This window comes from Spermophilus citellus (genome assembly GCF_964194105.1).
Source record: "Spermophilus citellus genome assembly, chromosome: 13".
NCBI lineage: Eukaryota > Metazoa > Chordata > Mammalia > Rodentia > Sciuridae > Spermophilus > Spermophilus citellus.
The window spans coordinates 87,354,749-87,369,401 of NC_138193.1; the positions used below are offsets into that span (position 1 = coordinate 87,354,749).

The window sequence follows — 14,653 nt, forward strand, 5'->3', positions numbered from 1 at the left end:
CATGCCTACCCAATGAGGCTCTGCACACACTTTAGACTACCGAACTCTAAGCTTCACTGTACAAAACACACTTGAAATGTGTATCAAAATCACTAGCCAAAATAGCTTTTCAAAGCTGAAGGCTCAAAGCCCAAGTTTAGACACCTTCACAGTGTGGAATGTCTGCAACCTTGTGTCCCTGTAGGAGGAATAGCAGCGTCCACCAAGTGGTGCCTCTGTACTTGGGCCACTGACCACAGAAACCACCCCAGGAAGGCTGATAGGCGCTGAGTGACAGCAAAAAGGCACATGTCCCTGTTCAAGCTGCTCATTCCTGGGTGGTTCTTAGTGTTCTTTCTACTTACGTAATCAAGATAATCAACTGAACTTATCAATGTTCTGGGATGAAAATGGAAGAGCACTTATTACAGAACTTTTGTTTTCATATTTAGTAATTTAAAAACTCACTGGATTTTATAAAAATTTCTCCCAACAGGTTACTGAATCTATAAAACAGTGAGAATTTCACCAAGAAGGACTGCACATAAACCACAAAAGCAACTCATGGACAAGAGCTGCTCTTATTGCAGGTGGCCAATAACACTGTTTTAGGCCATGAAATTAGTATCTCATGATAAATATTCTGAGTGAAGACTGCATAGTTTGGGGCACAATTGCACATTCAGATGAAGCACTGCTGATCAGGGCACACGCAGCGGGAAGCATCCAGAGGTCCTTAAGACTTCTCCTCCTCATGTTTAATTTCGGAAATTCTGTCTATAGATTTTAAGGATTTCAGCCACAAAATTCAACGTTTCAGCTCCAGAAACCAGCTGCTTTATGGAGGCATGTGCACTGTTCATGACAACACGGAGATTCTGTAAGGCCACGTCAGTGTTTTGCTTTACCACCGTCAGGCTGGCACCCTGGCCTGACCTCAGGGCTTCATTCTCGCGCTTGAAGTTGGAGACCTGGGCCTGGAGCAAGTTTATTTCCTGTTTTAGCTTTATGATGTGATTTTCTGCCCTTTACAGACGATCAGCTCCAGGTTCTGCTCCACCTGCTGGACCACTGACTCCAGGTCATGGCGGTCATCTCTTCCTTGATCATCTTGGCTTCTAGCTTCCGCTCAAGCGTCCTTACCATTTCTGTTTGAGTTTCAGAGAAGCTCTGAACCTCATTCAGCTTTCTTCTTAGCTTAGAATTTTCATCTTTCAGTGCTTCATAGCTTATCTGCAGCGTCCGCAGGTGTCTGTCTCCCAGAGACTCCCGGTGAGTTGTAAACTCTGCACTAGGACTCCCTGCTCCAGATGCCAGAGAGATGCGTGAATCTGTGTCACTCAGTGTCCAGGGGCGGGCTCCGACGGGGTGGAAAAAAAGGAAAGGTACGTGCCACAGGGTGATGAGCTGGCCGTGGCCCTGGAGGAGTGAGTCTTTTCCACAGCAGATGGTAAATAGGCCCCATTCCACCCACTGTCTTCATCTTCCTCCTCCTCACCCACGATGTCGCCAGCCCCTGTGGGGCCTTCAAAAAATGGCTGCTGATATTCCAGGCCATACCCCACAGTCTGGGGGGGGGGGAGAGCTGTGGTCCAGTCCCAATGAGTGCCTCGAGGCTTCCTTTGGATAAATTCTGCTATTGGTCGTGTCATCTTTCGTCAGACCAAGGTTCTTGGTTTTCAGAAACTCTTTAAAGGAGAATGGATTTGCCTCTTCAAGGTCTTCCAGTTTGTCATCGTGGGGAACGACGAGGCTCCGGGCCCTGGACAGCGGGGGCGCACCCGGGCGGCGCGCGTAGCCCGACATCGCTGCGGCGGCCTAGCCCGGCCGTGGCCCCTACGGCCCGCCGCCGCGTCGCAGCCTCCGCTCCCATTCTCTGGCCGCCGCTTCTGCCTCACCGCCGGCTGGGTTGAATTATATTAACACCCATAAAACAGTCTTTCTGGAGTGTATTCATCAGTGAGCTGCTCACATGGGGCCTTCTCCAGAGAACTCACGTGTCAAGTATGGGAGAAGCACAGAATGAAACCACACTGCAGTTAGAAACCAAGGCTGAGAGCTGCGGCAGTGCCGTGCTGAGGTCTTTGGGACACCTGCATGGATCTCGCACTGGACTTCTTCCAATCTTTGCCCAAACGTCACCTCTTGAGTGAGACCTTTCCTGACATCCCTGTTTAAAAATGGCACTGCAATCCCAAGAATATCCTCTTCTCTCTTTAATTTTTCTTCTTCATTGAACCTCTAATGATATTTCCTACTGTTTTTTTTTTTTAATTAAGCATCACTAGAATAAATACAGGCTCAGGAAGGCAGGGGTTTTTATCTGTTTTATTCACAGATGCATCTTAGTTCTTGGAACCACACATAACAGGCATATATTCACTACACACACACACACACACACACACACACACGCGATCAAAAGTACATTAGAATGGCTGTCTACAAGAAACGGGAGAGGGAATGGAGACATGGGATCAGTAGAATTGAAAACATTCAAACCAAAGTCCTGGAGTCTCCTGTGAAGCAGAGACGAGGGTGTCAGGAATGGAGTGAGCCCTCCACACCTGGCCATCTGGCAGCAGCAACAACACCCATGACAAAATCAACCATGCTGCTGGCTTCTTCTAACTTTTTAGAGTAAAACAAGATCGCAACTTCCTGGTGAGTGGCCTTGAGCTTGCTACTTGGCCTAAACTGAAGTAGATTACCTCTAGTTGAGAATAAATATCGTGATTGTGATATTCTCTTTTTCCTGTTATTGCTACGTGAGAGTCTATTTTGCTTATAAATCATCCAGAGTTTCTTGGAAGCATTCATTATTTCCCAAACAACTGTGTGTCACTTCATAAACTTATTGTCCCAGTCTTATATTGTATCTGGTACAAAAATTCAAATCTTTTAGAACATTCGGTATTAAAAAGTTTTTATTATTGTCATAAACATTGAACCTGATGGTTCTTTCAAATACTGCCTCATTTTTTTTTTCCATTTCAGAGACAGAATGTGAGGAAATCAATGCATTCCTTCTATCACAAATCCATCCTTTTATGTGACTTTTAAAAATGCAGGCTGGCAATTTAAGAGTCTAAGTAATGAGGCAGGCTTTTCATACAATCCTGATACTTTTATTGTGTGCAGGTATAAAACACAAGAATTACACCTTCATAACATGAGTTCACTGAAATGTCTCAGGCTATATTGTTTGATGCTACATCAATTTTTCATAGAACTATGATTTGCCTTCAAGAGTTTTGAGACTCTTTCCCCCTGTGCTTTGATAAGTAGCTTTCTGCAAATGCTCAGATTTTTTTTTCCAGTTTCCTGGACACTGCTGAACATGGCTGGTAAGTACAAATTTTGTGTGGTGTCAATGTGAATGGAAAATCCACCAGTCTAATTAGACTTTGTTAAATTTACATCACTATTATCTATCAGAAGCAAAGAGGTTATTACAAGAAAAACATAGCTTTCCAAAAATTAAAGGAGCTAAATGGGGACCATGGACAACTTATAAATAGGTGGAGGATAGGTGTCCAAAAAAAGCTCTCAAAACTACAAGGAAGATGTTGTTAAGAATACATCAGAGGCACCAGGCACAGTGGTGCATGCCTGTAATCCCACTGACTGAGGAGGCTCAGGCAAGAGGATGGCAAGTTTAGGGCCAGCCTCAGCCATTTAGTGAGACCCTATCTCAGAATGAAAAATAAAAAGGACTGGGGATGAACCTCAGTGATAAAGCATCCTGGGTTCAATCTCTAGCATGCCAAAAAAAGAAAAAGAGGTACAATTTTGATTAAATAATAAATAGGAGCCACTCATATTAGGAGCTAAAGGTAAACTCAGCAGAGGAAAGGAGATGGTGTATTTCTTCCTTATGTTATTTTTTAAAAGTTGAAAAGATTACTACTCCCAAATGCTTCCCTGCAACCAATGAGCCAGAACCACTGTATCAAGTATTGGACAGCAACCACAACATTCTAGGCCAATATGACAAAAAATAAATGCAGATAAGTCACTGCGATTTAAATAGCATAAAAGGGATTAAGACCTAAAGGAGGATATGGAGAACTGGAGGCCATCCTGCAGATTGTAGCATTCCTGAGGGCTGCTGAGCTGGCAGGGTACGCAAAATACAAAAGCACCTTGTACAAAACCAGGGTTCAAAATGGTAGGCAGGAGATTATAGGCCTTATATCTCCCTATTATGCCAAGTAAGCACATGGAGACTAAAATAAAAGATTGGTTCACAGAACACTGATCAGCTGGGCTCTGCTGATCTAAGCTGGGCTGGGCTGGGAAACTGTGCTTCTTGCTGAGGACCTGTGGGTTGGTGGGGGAATCTCTCCTACAAGGGTTTATTCTGGTGTGGGTGCTACTGGGACAGCAACTTTATAAGAGAAGTGCTCATGGCCAAGGCAAAGCAGCAAGAGGACAATGCAAAACACGTGGGGATGCTAAGAACTGGCACACTGTCATTTCTGGCCAAAGGAAATTCTATGACTAAGTCCAAAGTCAAGGAGCAAGAATCTAGACTACTCAGGAAAAGGCTATGACAAGAGTGCGGATGAGAGGGGAATGAAAAACCGAGACCAGTAGTAATCCAGTCTAACACACAGGGCCTTAACAGTCAGCCTTTCCTTTGTCCTTATGTTTATTGTGAATCTTGAAATTACATTCAACTGAATTTTTTAAAAAAATTCTAATTCATGAATCTCTCCATTTTATTGTTTAATTTATTTATATTTATTAGGATTACGGACATTGCTGTTTTTTTTTAAGTTCATTACTTGTTTTTATTTACAATCTGCAGGATGGCCTCCAGTTCTCCTTTGTTTGTTTATTTTTCTATCTTCTGGTAGAATAACCACCTTTTCTATGTTCCTTCCTCCCTCTCTGTTATTTTCAGAATTTACATATTATGCTTCTCAACTTTTAGTGTTGTCCTTTCATGGGCAGCTATAAAAATTTTAAGTTATTTTTTACTTGTACTCTCCTCTTAACCTGTTGAGACTCCTAGGCCTCTTTAACTCTGATCTCATGTCCCATAGTTTTTGTTAATAATTTTTAATATTACCCTTTTGCAATACAAACTAAAGTGTTATAATTCTTTTTCAAAAAGATTCTTAGATTTAATATACGAGCATATTTTATCAGGTCCAGGTTTGTCATTGTGTCTTTTTTTTTTCCTATACCTTCTTTCTGAATTTACATTTCTTCTTGTTGATAAAAAAAAACATTCAAAAAAATAAGAATTGATAGATATTTACCTAAGTAAATACTTCTCAAAAGAAGAAAGGCAAATGGCCAACAAATATATGAAAAAAAAGTTCAATCTCTTTAGCAATCAGGGAAATGTACATCAAAACTACACTGAGAGTTCATCTCACTCCTAATAGAATGCAAATAATCAAGAATACAAATAATAGGATGGGGATATAGCTCTGTGGGTAGAGTGCTTGCCTCGAATGTACAAGGCCCTGAGTTCAATCCCCAGCACCCCCCCTCCAAAAAAAGAATACAAATAATAATAAATGCTGATGGGGATGTGGGGAGAAGGGAACACTTATGCACTATTGGTGGGACTGCAAATTATTATTTACTAAGTAGTAGTTTTTAATTTTCATCACTCTTTCTTCTTTTACTTCTTACATTCCCTCATTTGCCAGTTGGAATTCCTTCATAAGGAAGAGCTGATATGAATAAATTATCCCAATTATTTGGTTATTTATTTATATCAAAATAATAATAAATTATTATTTTATGATATGTGTTTTAATTCACTAATATTATTATTTTCTTTTTGTTCAGATTGTCCCAGGTTGGCTATTAATAGCTCCTTCAGGTTAGCTCCTTGTCCTTTTAACCTATAACCATCATTTTTGAACACTTTCTTACTAACTCCAAAATGTTCCAGGCATTTCCCATCCTTAGTCCTAAAATTAGCTTTCATCCAGGGATCTCAGATTCTACTTATAAAGAATGATATTTAGGCCAGCTGGGGGTGTAGCTCAGTGGTAGAGCGCGTGCTTAGCATGCACGAGGTCCTGGGTTCAATCCCCAGCACCTCCACTTTCTTTAAAGCGCTTAGGTTTCTGATCAAAGGTTCGATCCTCAGCACCACATACAAACAAAGATGTTGTGTCCGCCAAAAACTAAAAAAAAAAAAAAAAGAATATTTAAAAAATTTCTCTCTCTCTTAAAAAAAAGAATGATATTTAGAAAGTATATATATAAACTTTAAAAGAAAAAAGATGGTGTCATGAAGGGAAAATGGATTAGAAATAGAAAACAATAGGTCTGTGTAAGAAAGAAGACTTCTATTTGTGTTTTTTGTTCTTGAACAGTTTCTTCATTTGTAAAGTGAAAAAAAAATTTGCCTAAATCTTTTGAATATCAAATGAGATATTGATAAAAACAAAACACCCTATGCTCTGCTAATTGCTTTGCAAATTGTTAATTGTAATTATCATATGTTATTTTGTGGATAAGATCAGGTTATTCAGGAATTAAATTTTTTAAAAAAATACGTATTGCTGATGTAGAGAAGAAATACATAGTAAAATTTAAAGCTTTCTTTTTAAAATGATTTATGTTTTAATAACTACTAAGAACATACTTTTACATAACTTCATCTTTTTTCTTTTTAAAATTTTTTTTATTTTCTCTTTTTAGTTATACACAACAGTAGAATGTATTTTGACATCTCATACATCCATGGAGTATTCTCCTTCTTGCGGTTGTACACAATGTGAAGTTACACTGGTTGTGTATTCATCTATGAACAAAGAAAAGTTATGTCAGATTCATCCTACTGTCTTTCTTATTCCCATCCCTCCACCCTTCCCTTCATTCCCCTTTGTCTAATCCAAAATACTTCTATTCTCCACTCCCCTCATTATTGTGTGTTAGCATTTGCATACCAGAGAGGACATTTGGCCATTGGGTATTTTAGGGATTAGTTTATTTACTTAGCATGATGGTTGCCAGCTCCATCCATTACTGGAAAATGCCATAATTTCATTCTTCTTTATAGTCAAGTACATTTCATTGTGTGTGTGTGTGTATATATATATATATATATATATATATATATATATATATATATAAAACAGAAAATGTGATATATAAATGTGATATATATATATTTATTAAAGGGTGCCTAGATTGGTCCCGTAGCTTAGCTATTGTGAACTGAGCTGCTATAAGCATTGATGTAGCCAAGTCACCATAGTATGCTGATTTTAAGTTTCTTTCCCTCCTTCCCTTGCTCCCTCCCTCCCTCCCTTCCTTCCTTCCTTTTTTTCTTTCCACATACTATACCAAGGAGTGGGATAACTGGGTCCAATGGTGGTTCCATTCCAAGTTTTCTGAGGAACTTTCATACTGCTTTCCAGAGTGGTTGCACCTATTTGCAGTACTACAGATTTTTTTTTAGTTGTAAACAAACACAATACCTTTATTTTTATTATTTATTTAGTTTTATGTGGTGCTGAGGATCAAACCCAGTGCCTCACACATGCCAGGCAATTGCTGTACCACTGAGCCACAACCCCAGTCCCAGTCCTACCAATTTTAAATTCCCATGGCCAACTCTTCTGGCTTGTAAACCCATGTAACTGAGAAGCAAATGGAAGCCAGACCTCGATGGGAGCAGTACCATGTGACACGTCTGGAGGTAAATAACTTCCCCACCACATGCATAAGAGAAGGATTTGGATGCCTTCTAAGTGATACTGAAAATGACCTGGGCCCCTTTATAGAAGAGATTTAAAGGTCTGCACAAAGCCTGAGTCACACATATCTGTTGTAATGTTTTAGTCTTAATGTCAAAAAGAAAGAGATGGGGGTGGGTGACAGAGAGAAAGGAAAGAAAAGAAGAAAAGAAAGGCAAATTACCATTTGGACATGCCAGTGACACCTGAATCTGGGTGGAGATGGAGGCAGAGGTGGTGACACTGTGGGAGGGGCCTTCAGAGTCCCATCAGCAGGACGATGTTGGAGCGGGGATGTGACTGAAGTTGCCTGGAAGAAATCACAAAAGAAACTGTAACACAGTTCAAAAACAAAACACATATACTGTTAAGAAATTAAAGGGCAAATGGCCAAACGGGAGAACATAGTTGTAATAAATGTGATAAAGGGATAATATCCTTAAATTATCTGAATACTTAAAATCACCAGGAAAACCTCAAAAGAACTGCCAAATAGAAAAACTAGGCCAATGGAACAAACGATACACATATGTGTGTATACATGCACACACCTACAGTAAATGGGCAATAAGCATGGAAAGAATCATTTAAAAATCATACAAATTAAAAATATATCGAAACACCATTTTCAGCCTGTGTATTTAACTCTGATGTTTTTTAAAAAAACATTCAATACCAGGAAGGGAAGTCTGGCATCCTCATGTACTATAGCAAGCAGCAGAAATTGCAACGTTTTCAAAAAGCAGTCTAAAAAGCAAGCTGTACCAGGGGACCCCGCCCCCACCGCCTGCAAAAAAAAAAAAAAAAAAAAAAAAAAATCTGTTTTGGTCTTCTTTGTGTTTGAATCTGTTTTGGTCTTCTTTGTGTTGCCACAGACTGGGTAACTGATAAAGAAAAGAAACTTAGGCTGGAAGTCCAAGATCAAGGTGGCAGCATTTGAGGTCATGCTGTGGCTGAAGGTGGGAGGTAGCAAGGGTCAGAGAAAGCAAGAGAATGAGCTTGCAACTTTTAGCCCTTTTATAATCAGTGTGAATCCATTCATGAGGGCGGAGCCCCTGTGGCCTCATCACCTCTCAAAGATTCCACCTCTTCACACACACATGGCATCAGGGCTTAGGTTTCTAATGTGAGCTTTGGGGGAGACACATTCAGACCACAGCACTATTTTAGAAGGAAAACCAGAGACAGGTTAAGCTGCGCCTAAGCATAGCACTATGAACAGCCTAGTTTGTGCTGCATCCCTGAGCTGGAGGTACCCAGCCAAGAGTGACTCTAACCCACAGCCCCCAGGCTTGTCTCTTATCCAGGCTAGGGGCATGGGAGGGGCTTTTCCAGCAACCTGGTCATGTAGCACCCCACCGGTTTATCACCACCTGGAGTTCTCCCTGGTACACTGACCAGAGTGCTGGGTTGTGTGCCACAGCCCCGGCAATTATTGGCACAGTGGAAAGCATTGAGCTACTAATGGACCAGAGAGAAATCCAAGTTCTGCTACAGCTTGAGCAGCTTTGCCTTTTTGTGCCTCTAGTCTCAGAAATAACGAAATAATGAGAACTGCAGTCTTAATAGTATTTGCTATTTTGCCAGGTACAGTTCTAAGCTTTTTGTCTATATGAATTCATTTCATCCTTAAGCATCTCCAGTGAGTAGCAATCATATTAGAAGTGAGAAAAGGCAGGCAGAGGGACAAAGTGGCATGCCCAGTGACAGCAACCAGGAAAACAAAGTCAAGGTTTGGAATGCAAACGGCAGCCCCTGACTGCTGTAGACACCCTTAGTCATCAAAAGGATTAGCACAGGTGAAATACATGAAAGGGATTTTAAAACCATAAAGCAGGATAAAAGTATAAGGCTTGTCTATTATTTGAGAGGTAAGAATAAATGACATGAGCCACAAAATGTGCTTTTGCAGTATTTGCTGTTAGTCCATAATTCCACATTTAAAATTCCAATAAAGAAATCTAGACTAGTTAAAAAAAAAAAGAATATTGAAAAATCTTCTCCTCTCTTCCCCTCCCCTCCCCTCCCCTCCCCTCCTCCCTCCCTCCCTCCCTCCCTCCCTCCCTTCCTTCCTTCCTTCCTTCCTTCCTTCCTTCCTTCCTTCCTTCCTTCTTGTGAACCACAGCTAATTTAGAGAGGATTCCTTGCTAACTAAGCAGAGTGGGCAAAGATATGGCCTGGGTGAGCTTGCTTTTCCAGGTTCAAATTTGAAAGCAGACTTGAGAGTTTTTCAGCAAAGATCAGTCTTCTGTGGCCTGATCCCTCTTGGTATTTTCCTTCCATCCTGCCCTTTGTTTGAAGAAGCTTAATTTGATTTATTAGTAAGAAAAATATTTTGCTTTCACGTTTGTGGGATGTATTAATGTATAAAACGATTAATTAACATAAGAGATTAATTACAAAGCACTTGAACTAAATGAACCCTAATTCTGATGAAAGCTGAACATAAACACTTCATTTGCAAAATGAAATGGCACTTGGAATAAAGTGAAGTTCCCAGCTGCGGGGCAGGTGAGTCGGAGTCCTCTGCATTGCTTCAAAGCCCCCAAACCAGGGCTCGGTGTCCAGCTAGAGGGTCCTGTCACTGTGCACAGTCCAGGATTGGCCCACTTGAACACCAAATTCCCTGATTTAGCAAAATTGTGTTCTCAGTGACTTCAAATCAGTCCCGTGACCTGGCTAGACTGGGGGGGCGGTGGGTTATGCTCTCTATTGATCTCTGCTTTCTGACAGCTTCCTTCCACCCTCCTCAGGGGGCTCTTCTGTCTGCTCCTGAGGTTCTGACCTTTCTAGTGTCTAGCCCCAACTGTTGCTTCTCCTCCATCTTCCTCCTTAGTTTGTTTTATTCACATTCATAGTTTTAATACCAAGTGTATGATGAGCTCTTTCAAATTCTTATCTCTAGACTCTCTTATAAGTTCCCTTAGCTATTATTTATAGTCACCGTGATACTGCTGTTAAGGACTGAATATTTTTGTTACCCCACAATCAATATGTTGAAATCCTAGTCCCCAGTGGGACTAGGCATTCAAAGATGGGCCTTTGTGTGAGGCAAATAGGTTTAGATGAGGTCACAAGGGTGGGGTCCTCATGATGGGATTAGTGTCCTTATATACAGGAAGAAAGGCCAGAACCAACTCTCTCTCTCTCTCTCTCTCTCTCTCTCTCTCTCTCCCATGTGAGAACAGAGAGAAGGCAACCATCTGTAAACCATGAAGAGGACCCTTCCCAAGAACCAAATCTTCAGGTTCCTTGACCTTAAACTTTAGAGTCTCTAGAATCATAAGAAAAAAAATTGTAGTTTAAGTCATCTAATTGATGACCTTTTGTTATGGCAGTCTGAGGCGACTAATACAACTTTGTAGACGTCTCAAACCAAACACGCAGAAAGAAGCTTGTAATCCTTCTAACTCCCTGTCCTGATTTGTGGTAGCCCCATCCACACAGATGGCCAGGTTGGAATCAGAGCATTGGTGCATCTCTTGATCTGCCTTCATCATTCTCCTTTTTCTTAAAAAAAAAAAAATACTCCTTATTGTGGTATAATTCACATACTATAAAATCTACCTTTTTAAAGTGTGCAACTCAATGGCTTTTACTATGTTCACAGAGTTGTGTATCTACCCCCCCGGAATCAACATGTTAATCACTCCAGAAAGAAACCCCACACCTTTTGCCATTCCACTTTTTCTGTTCCTTCTGGTTACAATCAACTTTCTGTCTCTATAGATTTACTAATTCTGTAAGTTTCATACAAATGGAATCATACAATATGTGACCCTTGTGACTTTCATTTAGCATAACGTTTTTGAGGTTTACCCCTGTTGTAGCATGGACCAATTCTTTATTTCTTTTCAATGGCTAGATAATATTGCCATCATTTCTTCCGTGGGAAATTGTATAAATTCCTGATTTGTTCCTTGCTTTAGTCTTATTTCCTTTAGTGCATTCTCCCTACTCTTCCCAGAGGAATCTGTAAGCATTACTCTGCTTAAATCCCATTTAAGATCTTCTAGTGCTTCCCACTGTTTGCAGAAGGACATCCAAACCTCTGGGTGTGTCATAGCCAGACTTTTCCCACCCCATCCTCGTGTACCCTTGGCACAGTCATGGGGAGCATCTGTTCTGCCTGTGGCCTACAGGTGCACCCCCGCCTCACAGAATGTCCTTCTTCCAAGATTCATCCCGGAACACTCCTGCTCATCCCTCTCTACCTACACGTCATCTCCTCTTTGGGTTTCCACAGGACCTTGAAGACAATTCTATTAGGCGTGTGCCACTTGCTCTAAGGATTTCTGAGTACCTGTGAATTCCTTGAGTCCCTATCTTTCCTCAGGTCCTGGATTGTAATATAGGCAGAACTTGGTAAATGTTGAATAAATAAATGATTAGAGATAGAAAGAAATATTCTATATTAAATTATCCTGTTAGTAGCTCACAAAATAATAGCAATTGGAAGATTTTTATATGAGCACATGTGTTGAAAACCTGCAGTTACTAAACATCAGGCTATTCTGGGATAAACCCCAACAATGGAAAAACAAATCTGCCTTTAAAAGGGACAGATATTTTACTGCCTGGAAATAGCTTAATTTACTTATCAAAAATTCGCTAGATAAACTGCTGACCACTCTATTTTACCTTGACACTAATAGCTCAAGGATCTCAGTAAATAACTGTTTCATAGGGAGTACCTGCTTTTGAATTTCACTGAGAAAAATGCCCTTTGCCCATATGCAATGAATTTCGATCATGTGATTCTTGTGACTGAAGGTATGATTAATAGATGTAGGTATCAAAGGGCTCTGTTGCCACACACTAAATCTAAGAAGCTCAAACAGAATTCATTCTTAGGAAGTGGGTGGCTGATCCTCACTGAATGGTCAGTGTCCTTACCTTATTGTGAAACTGAAATTAATAGCATGATTTTTGTTTAATAACATTTGAGGATTTTTTTTAAAAAAATATTTAAGTTCGGTAGGGTTCCTACTCTTTCATTCATAGTGGCAGTATTAGAATACCTTCTGAAAAGTTAATGGTTTTGGCCAACAGGTAATATTCAGAGACAGAGTGTGGCCTCTATATACAGAAGCACATAAGAAGCCTAAGTAAGAACTGGGGTTTGGGCTGAGTGGTAGAGCATTTGCCTATCATGTGTGAGGCACTGGGTTCCATCCTCAGCACCACATAAAATAAAGGCATTGTGTTCATCTACAACTGAAAGAAAAATAAAAGGAAGAAGAAGCCTAAGTAAAATGATAGCCCCAAACATCAAGAGTTAGTGAAAATCAACATATCTACCCAAATACCTCTCCTTTCCATGTACATTCCTCTTCTACCTGGAAAATTACTGGAAGTAGCTAGCTGGACTTAGAATTCAAGTTCTGAACAGTAAAGCACTAGGAGTTTCCCTCCATCCCACACCCTAGGGCACTTCTCAGTTCTTTCAAATGTTTTCTTGGGTGAACCTGTGGCTGTTGAAGGCTCATAGGCAATAAGAAAAGCAATGAACCTCTATAAAGAACCTCACTTTCCATGTCCAAACCAGGGGACAAAACTTCATGTATGTTATCAAGATGATTATTACCTGACAATATTATTAGGCCATCTCAAAATCCTCCTCTTCTGGCACATGAAAAAGATCAATGGCACTCAACTTCTGGAAAAGCTAGTCTTCCATATGCTTTACCCAAGGCAAAGAATTTTCAAAGAAAGAGTTTGGGTGATAGCATAGAACCTATGTTTGATTAAGAGAGTCATAGAAGGGGAAACCCCAAATCTACAGACTCCCTTCAAATTTTTGGCACATGTTCAAACGTGACTGTATGGAATGAGATTCTGAGAATCCTCAGGGAATAAACATCAGCAGGAAGACTTAAAAAGTCAAGGAGAGATTTCTACAGATATCCACTGCCAGGGAGACAGAATTTGAATCTCATGTCCTGCTGAATTAGATAGGCTCGGCAAACATCTCAGGTTTTTCACTGAGTCCACAGAAAGACTATGACTTAGAATAAAAAAAACTTTCCAGAATTAAGAAAACCACCATAGGGCTGTGGTTGTGGCTCAGTGCTTGCCTAGCACATATGAGGCACTGGGTTCGATCCTCAGCACCACATATAAATAAATTAAATAAAGGTATTGTGTCCATCTACAACTAAAAATATTTTTTTAAAAGAAAGAAAGAAAAGGAAAACCACCATAAGATTGATAGCAAAACCTATATAGATGACCCTAACAAAACTTAAAAATAAAACATAACAAAACCTTTTCAAGAGATATTTGATTCATCAATAACTTAATTGAAGAAAATGCAAGCGATATTTTCGCAGGAAGATAACAGAATTGAGAGTTTCTAAAATGTATTATCCATAATGTTCAAAATACAATTTTTAAAAATTATATACAAATGAATAACATAGGGAAATGTCATTCAGAGACAAGAGTGGAGCAAGGGATGGGGGTTGGGGAGGCAATCAATAGCAACCAATATGAAAGGGGTGAGAGACCATCAGATCTTGGAGTTAGCAGACAAGGACTATAAAAAATATTCTGATAAATATGTTAAATAAGCATGTAAATATAATGGTAGACAAGGTGAAAATGTGAAATTGAAAGAATTACATGGGAATTCTAGATCTGAAAAGTACATCTGAAATTACAAATTTATTGAATGGGATCAACACAGATTGGACACAAGTGAATATACTTCAAGGTATGTCAGTAAAAATATTGAAAGAGTTTCAGAAGCACAGAAAACAGGGGGGGGGGAATGAACAAATTTCAGTGACCTGTAGGATAGCATCAAATGGTGCAGCATATATATAACTGGAGTCTTAAAAAAAAAGAGAGAGAAAAGGAGGTATAAAAAAACACTTAAGTATTGGTCAAAATATTCCAACTTTTAATGAATAAATGACAAAACAAAAATTATCAGAATAGATATAAAAGAAAAACAC

The 14,653-nt window shown here is 39.8% G+C and overlaps 1 pseudogene across 1 annotated transcript; it reads right to left on the bottom strand.

Annotated features, from left to right (window-relative positions):
* Positions 1-715: 715 nt before the first annotated feature.
* Positions 716-1,856, bottom strand: LOC308632995 (endosome-associated-trafficking regulator 1-like; annotated as a pseudogene). The gene has a single exon. The product of its transcript is annotated as an endosome-associated-trafficking regulator 1-like (transcript).
* Positions 1,857-14,653: the final 12,797 nt, after the last annotated feature.